This window comes from Salvelinus fontinalis, chromosome 10 (genome assembly GCF_029448725.1).
Source record: "Salvelinus fontinalis isolate EN_2023a chromosome 10, ASM2944872v1, whole genome shotgun sequence".
NCBI classification, from domain to species: Eukaryota; Metazoa; Chordata; class Actinopteri; order Salmoniformes; family Salmonidae; genus Salvelinus; species Salvelinus fontinalis.
In genome coordinates, this window is record NC_074674.1 from 35,814,630 (window position 1) to 35,826,690 (window position 12,061).

The 12,061-nt window shown below is 41.7% G+C and overlaps 1 protein-coding gene across 4 annotated transcripts in view; it reads right to left on the minus strand.

The window, feature by feature from the left end:
* LOC129864109 (protein PRRC2B-like) overlaps positions 1–11,062 on the minus strand; it is a 46,411-nt gene extending 35,349 nt beyond the window's left edge. For 3 of the 4 annotated variants that reach the window (XM_055936710.1, XM_055936711.1, XM_055936708.1), the window contains exon 1: positions 10,851–11,034. The gene's annotated coding sequence lies outside the window, so the exon portion shown is untranslated. Of the gene's footprint in view, positions 1–10,850 lie in introns of all 4 variants that reach the window. The other variant, XM_055936709.1, reaches the window with a different exon arrangement.
* Positions 11,063–12,061: the final 999 nt, after the last annotated feature.

The window sequence follows — 12,061 nt, forward strand, 5'->3', positions numbered from 1 at the left end:
TCTTTAGCCGAGGAGTAGCTAATTTAAAAAAAAGTATCATGGTGTACAAGACACCCGTCTGATTGGCTTTGGTCTGAGTTGACTGATCCATTATGGAGGCACAGTCCATCAGTCTAATACATATGCTACTGAAATTGTATATGGTTATATTACATAAGAACAATGAAGCAACACTAATAAACATATATCTTTTATAACAAGAGTGTTTCTCCCGTGTTGGATAGTGGTCAATGTGTGCTGTTCAGAAACAAAGTTTCCCTTGTGTTGAGAACAATGCACCGAGGCAGCAGCAGAATGAAGAGATGAGAAAACAACCCTTGCCCTATTGTCTAAGAAAAGCAAGGAGAGAGGAAACCAACCTAATTAGGCCTATAATCAATAGCCTAACTGGAAAATGTGCCTGGCTTTATAATCAAAGTATTCAGACCACCTTGACTTTCTCCACATGTTAGGTTAAAGCCTGTTAGGTTAAAGCCTTGTTCTAAAATTGATTACCCCATAAAGACAAAGCAAAAACAGGTTTAGACATTTTTGCAAATTTATTAAAAATAAACTGGAACATGACATTTACATAAGTATTCAGACTCTTCACTCAGTACTTTGTTGAAGCACCTTTGGGAGCGATTAAAGCCTCAAGTCTTCTTGGGAATGACGCTACAAGCTTGGCACACCTGTATTTGGGGAGTTTCTCCCATTGTTCTCTGCAGATCCTCTCAAGCCGTCAGGTTGGATGGAGAGCATTGCTGCACAGCTATTTTCAGGTCTCCCCAGAGATATTCGATCAGGTTTAAGTCTGGGCCACTCAAGGACATTGAGACTTGTCCCGAAGCCACGCCTGTGTTGTCTTGGCTGTGTGCTTAGGGTCGTTGTCCTGTTGGAAGGTGAACCTTCGCCCCAGTCTGAGTTCCTGAGAGCTCTGGAGCAGGTTTTCATCAAGGATCTCTGTACTCTGCGCATCTTTGCCTCGATCCTGACTAGTCTCCTAGTCCCTGCTGCTGAAAAACATCGCCACAGCATGATTCTGCCACCACCATGCTTCACCGTAGGGATGGTGCCAGGTTTCCTCCAGACGTTGACACATGGCATCCAGGCCAAAGAGTTCAATATTGGTTTCATCAGACCAGATAATATTGTTTCTCATTGACTTCTGCCTGCCCAATGCCATAAAACCTGAATGGTGGAATAATGCAGGGAAGGTTGTCCTTCTGGAAGGTTCTCCCATCTCCACAGAGCAACTCCAGAGCTCTACCAGAGTGACTATTGGGTTCTTGGTCACCTCCCTGACCAAGGCCCTTCTCCCCAAGATTGCTCAGTTTGGCCAGGCAACCAGCTCTAGGAAGAGTCTTGGTAGTTCCAAACTTCTTCCATTTAAGAATGATGGAGGCCACTGTGTTCTTGGGGCCCTTCAATACTGCATAAATGTTAAAATGTGCAACCAGAGGGAAAATAAATCTGGACCACCTATACTCCACACACAGATGCATTCAAACCTCTCCCTCGCCCTCTATTTGGCAAATCTGACCATAATTCCATCCTCCTGATTCCTGCTTACAAGCAAAAATTAAAGCAGGAAGCACCAGTGACCAGATCAATAAAAAAAAAACTGGTCAGATGAAGCAGATGCTAAGCTACAGGATTGTTTTGCTAGCACAGACTGGAAAATGTTCCGGGAATCCTCCAATGGCATTGAGGATTACACCACATCTGTCATTGGCTTCATCAATATGTGCATCGATGACACCCCGCCAGTGACCGTATGTACATACCCCAACCAGAAGACCTGGATTACAGGCAGCATCTGCAATAAGCTAAAACCTAGAGCTGCCGCTTTCAAGGAGCAGGACTCTAACCCGGAAGCTTATAAGAAATCCCGCTATGCCCTCTGAAGAACCATCAAACAGGCAAAACATCAATACAGGCCTAAGATCGAGTCGTACTACACTGGCTCCGACGCTTGTCGGATGTGGCAGGGCCTGCAAACCATTACAGACTACAAAGGGAAGCACAGCCGAGAGCTGCCCAGTGACACGAGCCTACCAGACAAGCTAAACTACTTATATGCTCGCTTCGAGGCCAATAACACTAAAACATGCATGAGAGCACCAGCTGTACAGGAAGACTGTGTGATCACGTTCTCCGCAGCCGATGTGAATAAGATCTTTAGACAGGTCAACATTTACAAGGCCGCAGGGCCAGATGGATTACCAGGATGTGTACTGCAATCATGCACTAACCAACTAGCAAGTGTCTTCACTGACATTTTCAACCTCTCCCTGTCCGAGTCTGTAATACCAACATGTTTATAGCAGACCACCATAGTGCCTGTGCACAAGAACACTAAGGTAACCGGCCTAAATGACTACCGACCCGTAGCACGCACATCTGTAGCCATGAAGTGCTTTGAAAGGCTGGTCATGGCTCACATCAACACCATCATCCCAAAAACCCTAGACCCACTCCAATTGGCATACTGCCCCAACAGAGCCACAGATGATGCCATCTCTATTGCACTCCGCACTGCCCTTTCACACCTGAACAAAAGGAACACCTACGTGAGAAGGCTATTCATTGACTACAGCTCAGTGTTCAACACCATAGTTCCCTCAAAGCTCATCAATAAGCTAAGGACCCTGAGACTAAACACCTCCCTCTGCAACTGGATCCTGACGGGCCACCCCCAGGTGGTAAGGGTAGGTAACAACACATCTGCCACGCTGATCCTCAACACAAGGGCCCCTCAGGGGTGCGTGCTCAGCCGCCTCCTGTACTCCATGTTCACTCATGACTGCACGGCCAGGCATGACTCCAACACCACCATTACATTTGCCGATGACAACAGTGGTAGGCCTGATTAACGACAACAACGAGACAGCCTATAGGGAGGAGGTCAGAGACCTGGCCGTGTGGTGCCAGGACAACAACCTCTCCCTAACCCTGATCAAGACAAAGGTGATGATTGTGGACTACAGGAAAAAAAGGACTGAGCACACCCGGGACTGCAGTGGAGCAGGTTGAGGGCTTCAAGTTCCTTGGTGTCCACATCACCAACGAACTAACATAGTCCAAGCACACCATGACAGTCGTGAAGCGGGCACAACCAAACCTATTCCCCCTCAGAAGACTGAAAAGATTTGGTATGGGTCCTCAGATCCTCAAAAGGTTCTACAGTTGCACTATCGAGAGCATCCTGACTGGTTGCATCACTGCCTGGTATGGCAACTGCTCGGCCTGACCGCACAGTACATCACTGGGGCCAAGCTTCCTGCCATCCAGAACCTCTATACCAGGTGGTGTCAGAGGAAGGCCCTAAAAACTGTCAAAGATTCCAGCCACCCTAGTCGTAGACTGTTCTCTTTGCTACCACATGGCAAGCGGTACTGGGGCGCTAAGTCTAGGTCCAAGAGACTTCTAAACAGCTTCTACCCCCGGGCAATAAGACTCCTGAACATCTAGTCAAATGGCTATCCAGACTACTCGCATTGCCTGCCTGCCCCCCCACACCACTGCCACTCTCTGTTGTCATCTATGCATAGTCACTTTAATTAACTCTACCTACATGTACATACTACCTCAACTAACAGGTGCCCCCGCACATTGACTCTGTACAGGCACCCCCCTGTATATATATTTATTTTTTACTGCTGCTCTTTAATTACTTGTTACTTTTCTCTCTTATTCTTATCTGTATTTTTTGAAACTGCACTGTCGGTTAGGGGCTCGTAAGTAAGCATTTCAATTTAAGGTCTACACCTGTTGTATTCGGCGCATGTGACTAAGAAAATATGATTTGTACCCTTCCCCAGATCTGTGCCAACCCTGTCTCAGAGCACTACGGACAATTCCTTCGACCTGATGGCTTAGTTTTTGCTCTGACATGCACTGTCAACTGTGGGACCTTATATAGACAGGCGTGTGCCTTTCAAAATAATGTCCAATCAATTGAAATTACCACAAGTGGACTCCAATCAAGTTGTAGAAACATCTCTCAAGGATGATCAATGGAAACAGGATGCACCTGAACTCAATTTCGAGTCTCCAAGCAAAGGGTCTGAATACTTATTTTTATTATTATTACTATTATGTTTTTCATTTTTAATAACTTTGCAAAAACTTATAAAAACCTGTTTTTCATGTTGTCGTTATGGGGTAGTGCATAGATTGCTGTCAAATTGTTTTTATTTAATCCATTTTAGAATTAGGCTGTAACTTAAAAAAAAAAAAAATCTGAAAAAGTTAAAGGGGTCTGAATACTTTCTGAAGGCACTGTATTTACAGAAATAAGACAGATCCTGTTTCTGTTGCCTGTTTGAGTTTTGTTCAACTTCTTTATGATAGGGGCAGCATTTTCACTTTTGGATGAATTGCGTGCCCATAGTGAACTGCCTCCTACTCTGTCCCAGATGCTAATATATGTGTATTATTATTCGTTTCTAAAACTGTTTGAATGATGTCTGAATGATGTCTGTGAGTATAACAGAACTCATATGGCAGGCAAAATCCTGAGAAAAAATCCAAACAGGAAGTAAGAATTCTGAAACTGGTCAATGTTCAACTCATCACCGATTCAATTCCCTGTAAGATATGGATCTGTTTGCACTTCCTACGCTTCCACTAGATGTCAACAGTCTGTAGAACGTCAACAGTCTGGAATGAAGCCTCTAGTGTGATGTGGGGCCGGATGGGAGGTGTTTCAGTCATTGGTCTGGCAGAATGCCAGTTCCTGGTCACGCGCTTTCCTCATGATATCGCCTTGCGTTCCATAACTACTACAGACATGAAGGAATGCTCCAGTTAGAACGTTATTGGATATATATGATAACAACATCCTGAAGATTGAGTCTCTATACTTAGTTTGACCAGTTTATTCGACCTGTTATATAACTTTAAGTTTTCGTCCGAGTTCGCCTGCATCTGCGCAAGCGTTTGGACATGTGCACTAAACATGCTAGCAAAAGTAGCTACTTAGACATAAGTAATGGACATTATCAAACAAAACAACGACTTATTGTGGAACTAGGATTCCTAGGAGTGCATTCTGATGAAGATGATCAAAGGTAAGGGAATATTTATGATGTAATTTCGGATTTCTGTTGACTCCAACATTGCGGAGAAATGTTTTTATCTGAGCGCCGTCTCAGATTATTGCATGGTGTGCTTTTTATGTAAAGTTTTCGAAATCTGACACAGCAGTTGCATTAAGAACAAGTGTATCTTTAATTATATGTAAAACATGTATCTTTCACCAAAGTTTGAGTATTTCTGTTATTTGACGTGGCTCTCTGCAATTCCTCCAGATATTTTGGAGGCATTTCTGAACATGGCGCCAATGTAAACCGAGATTTGTGGATATAAATTGCACATTATCGAACAAAACATAAATGTATTGTGTAACATGATGTCCTATGAGTGTCATCTGATGAAGATCAAAGGTTAGTGATTAATTTTCTCTATTTCTGCTTTTTGTGACTATCTTTTGCTGGGAAAATGGCTGTTTTTTTGTGGCTATGTACTGAGCTAACATAATTGTTTGGTGTGCTTTCCCCGTAAAACCTTTTTGAAATCAGACATGTTGGCTGGATTCACAACACGTGTAGCTTTAATTTGGTGTCTTTCATGGTGTGATTTCATGAAAGATAGATTTTTATAGTAATATATTTGAATTTGGCACGCTACATTTTTTCTGGCTTTTGGCCAAGTGGGACGCTACCGTCCCACATATCCCAGAGAAGTTAATGGCCTACTGATTTCGTGAGCATCAAGCCTGACGCAACATATCAAGTAAACAATTTCACAAATTCCGGTGTTTTAAAAATCTTTGCTTTGCTGTAAAAAATGCATTACACTTTTTTTCCCCCCATTGGAACTGCCTCTGCTATTATACATTTGTGTGCTGTTTACACTTCCAAAATCAGAAAACTATTTTTAATAATGCTCCTTTTTCTTGATCTCCTTATTGTTATTTTACTGTTATGATCATAAGTAATGTCATTATCATTAGTAGGCTTAGTATAGCAGCCTTGTATAACCACCATTGAGCTGTAGGCATAAGAGCCCGTAAGAGCTTTTTAAGTCTTAATACCGCAACTTAAATCAGGCCTATATTTCAATACTTATATAGGCTACTGTATCATTAATACGTTCATGTCATCACACGAGTCACTCATTATTTGAAATGCAATCAAGCATTTTAGTTTTTAAATAAAAGTAAAGCGAGCCTTGAATAATTAGCTGAAACAAATAAACCATTCCATTACAGAAATTGTATTCCCGAATGAAAGCGACTGTTTTTAGTTATTGCTGTAACAAAGGCTTAACAAAAAACTTTACCAGACTCTGCTACACTCATAATTCATTGCATTTTTTACATTGTTCCAAACGTTCAGAAAAAATGTTATTGTAATCTTTTCAGCACCTGTTTGGCACACATAATATGCACGCAGCGCATGTCCCTTACGTTCCTTTTCTTGATCCCTAGTATTTCCCACAACTAGTCACATTTATTCCACTCATCTAAATTTCCCTTTACCTCCTGAGCAGCCAGTAAACAGCCCCCCGTTTTGGGTTTATTTGTCACATCCTCTGCATCCATTTTGCTGTCACGGTGTTCAGAGTTTATCGATGTGACTATGATATGCTATAGGTCAGGCCCTATTTGGACAGGATTAGTTTCACTGGGGGAGGTCGAGTAATGTAATTCTGTGCACAAGCACAAAACACCACATCTGTAATTTTTACACGGCAGGAGAGTAACAATTCCAGCCAGAATAACCTACGTTTTTTGGTGAACTCCAAGGTCCTCTGATAAAACTAGTCCTTTGCTAAATCGACATCCCTGTTTTGAGAGATTATGTATACATTTGACAGGTGTTGCTTGTGGTTTGCGCAATAATAACTGATTCGATAAATTTAACTAAATGCTGCACATAAGCTATATGAATTGTCTACATGTAGCTTATCAACTTTCAGTGAATGCTTTTGTTTACATGTTTTGTGCGTATGAATTGAATATTGCCAAATACATCAGTAAAGAATATTGAGCTTATTTAATGCAACCCTTGCTGTTAATAGATCGCAAAGCAGCATACAAAACTGACCTTTATTTATTTTACCTTTATTTAACCAGGTAGGCAAGTTGAGAACAAGTTCTCATTTACAATTGCGACCTGGCCAAGATAAAGCAAAGCAGTTCGACACATACAACAACACAGTTACACATGAAGTAAAAAAAACATACAGTCAATAATACAGTCAAAAAATAAGTCTATATACAATGTGAGCAAATGACGTGAGGCCATGGTGGCGAAGTAAATACAATATAGCAAGTAAAACACTGGAATGGTAGATTTGCAGTGGAAGAATGTGCAAAGTAGAAATAATGGGGTGCAAAGGAGCAAAATAAATAAATTAATAAATACAGTAGGGGAAGGGGTAGTTGTTGGGCTAAATTATAGATAGGCTATGCATAGGTGCAGTAATCTGTGAGCTGCTCTGACAGCTGGTGCTTAAAGCTAGTGAGGGAGATAAGTGTTTCCAGTTTCATAGATTTTTGTAGTTCGTTCCAGTCATTGACAGCAGAGAACTGGAAGGAGAGAGGAACCAAAAGAGGAATTGGTTTTGGGGGTGACCAGAGAGATATACCTGCTGGAGCGCGTGCTACAGGTGGGTGCTGCTATGGTGACCAGCGAGCTGGGATAAGGGGGGACTTTACCTAGCATGGTCTTGTAGATGACCTGGAGCCAGTGGGTTTGGCGACGAGTATGAAGCGAGGGCCAGCCAACGAGAGCGTACAGGTCACAGTGGTGGGTAGTATATGGGGCTTTGGTGACAAAACAGATGGCACTGTGATAGACTGCATCCAATTTATTGAGTAGGGTATTGGAGGCTATTTTGTAAATGACATCGCCGAAGTCGAGGATCGGTAGGATGGTCAGTTTTACGAGGGTATGTTTGGCAGCATGAGTGAAGGATGCTTTGTTGCGAAATAGGAAGCCAATTCTAGATTTAACTTTGGATTGGAGATGTTTGATGTGAGTCTGGAAGGAGAGTTTACAGTCTAACCAGACACCTAGGTATTTGTAGTTGTCGACATATTCTAAGTCAGAACCGTCCAGAGTAGTGATGGACGGGCAGGCAGCGATCGGTTGAATAGCATGCATTTAGTTTTACTTGTATTTAAGAGTAGTTGGAGGCCACGGAATGAGAGTTGTATGGCATTGAAGCTCGTCTAGAGGGTTGTTAACACAGTGTCCAAAGAAGGGCCAGAAGTATACAGAATGGTGTCGTCTGCGTAGAGGTGGATTAGAGACTCACCAGCAGCAGGAGCGACATAATTGATGTATACAGAAAAAAGTCGGCCCAAGAATTGAACCCTGTGGCACCCCCATAGAGACTGCCAGAGGCCCGGACAACAGGCCCTCCGATTTGACACACTGAACTCTATCAGAGAAGTAGTTGGTGAACCAGGCTAGGTAGTCATTTGAGAAACCAAGGCTATCGAGTCTGACGATGAGGATGTGGTGATTGACAAAGTCGAAAGCATAAACCTTTGGCAATTATAAATCTTAAAACGCATCTCAAGCGCAACTGCACTGTTTAGCTGACATTTGAAGGCTGGGGGCATTTAGGACGTACTGCGGATCACACTACCTCAATTAAAATACAATGGCAACGAAACCAAGCTCGACTTATCAGTGGCCCTATCACCTGGACATGTTGAAATACTGTATCTTCACACCTAGAATAAAAACCTCCAGGCTTCTGTCATAACTGTCAATTTATTGAACAAAAATAAGAATTACAGCGGGCAGTAATCCCACCCGAAACGTCTTCTGGAATAATGAACATTTTAGTAATAATTACATAACCAGCGTTCTCTAGTCCCGTGCGAATAGGTCTTTGGTCACGTGCATGCGATGAGAGCAAGTGTTGAGGGAATAGGGGAAGTTTTTCAGAAACAAATTAGGGATTTCGGTAGAAAGACTTTTCAGTCAGAAATGGCTGTAAATATGTTGCTGCGTTAGCAACAAGGTCAGGACGATAAACACTGATGTTCTGTGGTGGTCGCTGCAGCATGGAGGAGAGAGACAACGGGTATTAGATTGGTCAAAAGAACAGACAACTCTTGGTGGACGAAGATTTTTAGTCGGGACACCTGAACTTTGTTTAAAAAAAATTAACTGCGGAGGTAAAATGAGCAGGTCGAGCATAAGTCAACCCTGTTACCCATAGACAGACTAGAATTTTTTTTATTTAACTTTTTTGTGGAGCTTCCATTCAATTGCCACCACTCCCTGTTGCACAAAAACTTCCATTCCCCCTGTCACAAGATGATCTATGGCTGCTTTAAGAAATCAACCCTGTTATTTTATTTGGCACTTACTATAGTATTTTTTATTTTAAATAACCTCTATGTAGGAACACGTTTATTAAATTGAACATGCTCTTCATGAAATAATGTTAAAATTAAGTGAAATGTAGGTTGTTGTTTTTTTTAATAGCAAGTTACACTTCTGAAAAGGGCACAGAATTGGTGAAACACCCCTAATATTAATCTCCAATTTCTTAACCCTGGACAACATGGGCTTGGTAGGATTACAGGGATATTGGTATCTACAGTACTCCACCAATTCAGTTTTTTAACTCAATACCCCCCCTCTTCACATAAATGCAGTGTAATTTAAGTTAAAGGTTCTCTACCTCGTAGCAAAATGTGTAGTATTGCAGGATATTAATTTATTAACGGCAACAATAACAACCTGCCCCATGATTATTTTATTTTTTTAATTGCAGGAACTTCGCTTGAAAACAGCAACATTCTCTGATGCCAAGACTCAAGTGGCTGGCCTTAAAAATGTTCCTTATTGTATGCTATTTTTCTATCAACTTGATTATGAGGGGGTATTGGATGAATTTATTATCACAAAAGGTGTCCCCGATCCCAGAAAGTTGGAGAACCCCTGAGTTAGCCTACAAACAGACATTTCTATAGCCTAGCTGCTAGCTAGCTGTTGTTTGTGCACTAAAGTGGTTGAGCAAGAAGTCAAATATTTTCAAAGGGAATAAAAATAAATCAGAAACAAACGGGTTAATCGCAACATAATTTAAGAATAAAAACGTAGGAACACAGCTACCTAACCACAAAGGCCTGTTTTCTGTGTTAACTGGCCAACCATTATTCGTTTGCTAGTTAACCATTTTCTGCGTATTCTAACTAGCTATTGCAAAACCTCGTTGATACACGTTACCTACGCAATATTAGTTCAGAGGGTTTTAAACCACGGACAAGTCAAATTTGACAGTGGCCATCTCTGCTGAATTAGCTGGCTAATAGTATCCGCTTGGTAGTCTGCCTAGTATCACTGTATGTAAACATTGATTGCGTATTTTGTCTGCGAGTTCACGGCCAAATTGAAATGGCCATTAGTTCTTAATCAAAACCACCATGATTAAGTATTGATATAATAACTCACATTTTAGTCAAAATAATAACATTGAGACCAAACTGGTTTAGCTAGATGTCAAGTTAGCTAGTCTAGCAACTAACGTTAGCTAGCTAAGATTTCGAGACGGCCAATCAACTGAAGTTCCTGTCTGGAATTCCAAAAACAAATCCCAGAAAAAGCAGCAATTTGGCGTTTTAGAGAACACACGAAACCCTTCACTTTCAGGTGACAGTAGTGCACAAACGAAACATTATTTTAGCAGTTTGCCAAATGTCAGAACCACGGAAGGCGGCGATGACTACAGAACAAGGCGATTAAAAATGGCTGCTGCACAGAACAAAGCAACAATAAAACTGGGCAGTTGGTGAAGTCCCTGCAAAACAGTTCACACATACATTCATAACTCACCGATTTTACTTGTTATTATTTATTGTGATCAATAATGGCGATTTATTTCCGAAAGATTACGTTGCTTCAAAGGATGGCTGGCGATTGTGCTGCCTATTCTTATTCTATTTTCCCGTTTACTTATGTTGTTGGTGGGCAACCTACCCGGCCTGAAAATGAAATTCCTTGCCACAGACAGAAGCGGTAACCCAGACACGCCACAGGGGCTATAAAGCTGAAGCATCCGTTTAGAACGTTTTCTCACCACCAAATATGGTAGTGAGAGGAAGTGCAGTCGCGGGTAGTGGGAGAGGACGGAACTAGTTGAAACTGGAACGACATTCTGCTAATTTTCTAATCGATAAAACAATTGCTCTCAATAGATTTTCTGTTCTCAAAACTAGAATGTGTTATGAATACAGGGCACTAGGTATAGACTTCACACTTTAAAAAATGAGTTGTTCAGAAGGAGTGCAAGGTCGAATTGAGTTTGTGCACACGCGCACTTCACAGAGTAGACGTTCCCTAACCGAAATATGCAAATATATCCTACATCGCGCCAATAGGATCTAACTAGCTTGTGCATGGCTTTGGCCACCTCCTTGCTTGTTCAACCCACTATGCTTCATTTGCTCCCACTATAAACGACACAGATTAACTGTCTTGGGTTAGTTATAAACATCTTCGTCCTTGCTCTCGTCGACTCTGGTGTGGCTGTACACGGATATGACGTGACGAATGTAACAGCGATACCTGGTGTCCAGAGCCATATATTTAACAGCGTTAGACCGACTTTGAGAATTATAGACATTCACTTACAGTACAGTCGTGGACAAAAGTTTTGAGAATGACACAAATATTAATTTCCACAAAGTTTGCCGCTTCAGTGTCTTTAGATATTTTTGTCAGATGTTACTATGGAATACTGAAGTATAATTACAAGCATTTCATAAGTGTCAAAGGCTTTTATTGACAATTACATGAAGTTGATGCAAAGAGTCAATATTTGCAGTGTTGACCATTCTTTTTCAAGACCTCTGCAATCCGCTCTGGCATGCTGTCAATTAAATTCTGGGCCACATCCTGACTGATGGCAGCCCATTCTTGCATAATCAATGCTTGGAGTTTGTAAGAATTTGTGGGTTTTTGTTTGTCCACCCGCCTCTTGAGGATTGACCACAAGTTCTCAATGGGATTAAGGTCTGAGGAGTTTCCTGGCCATGGACCCAAAA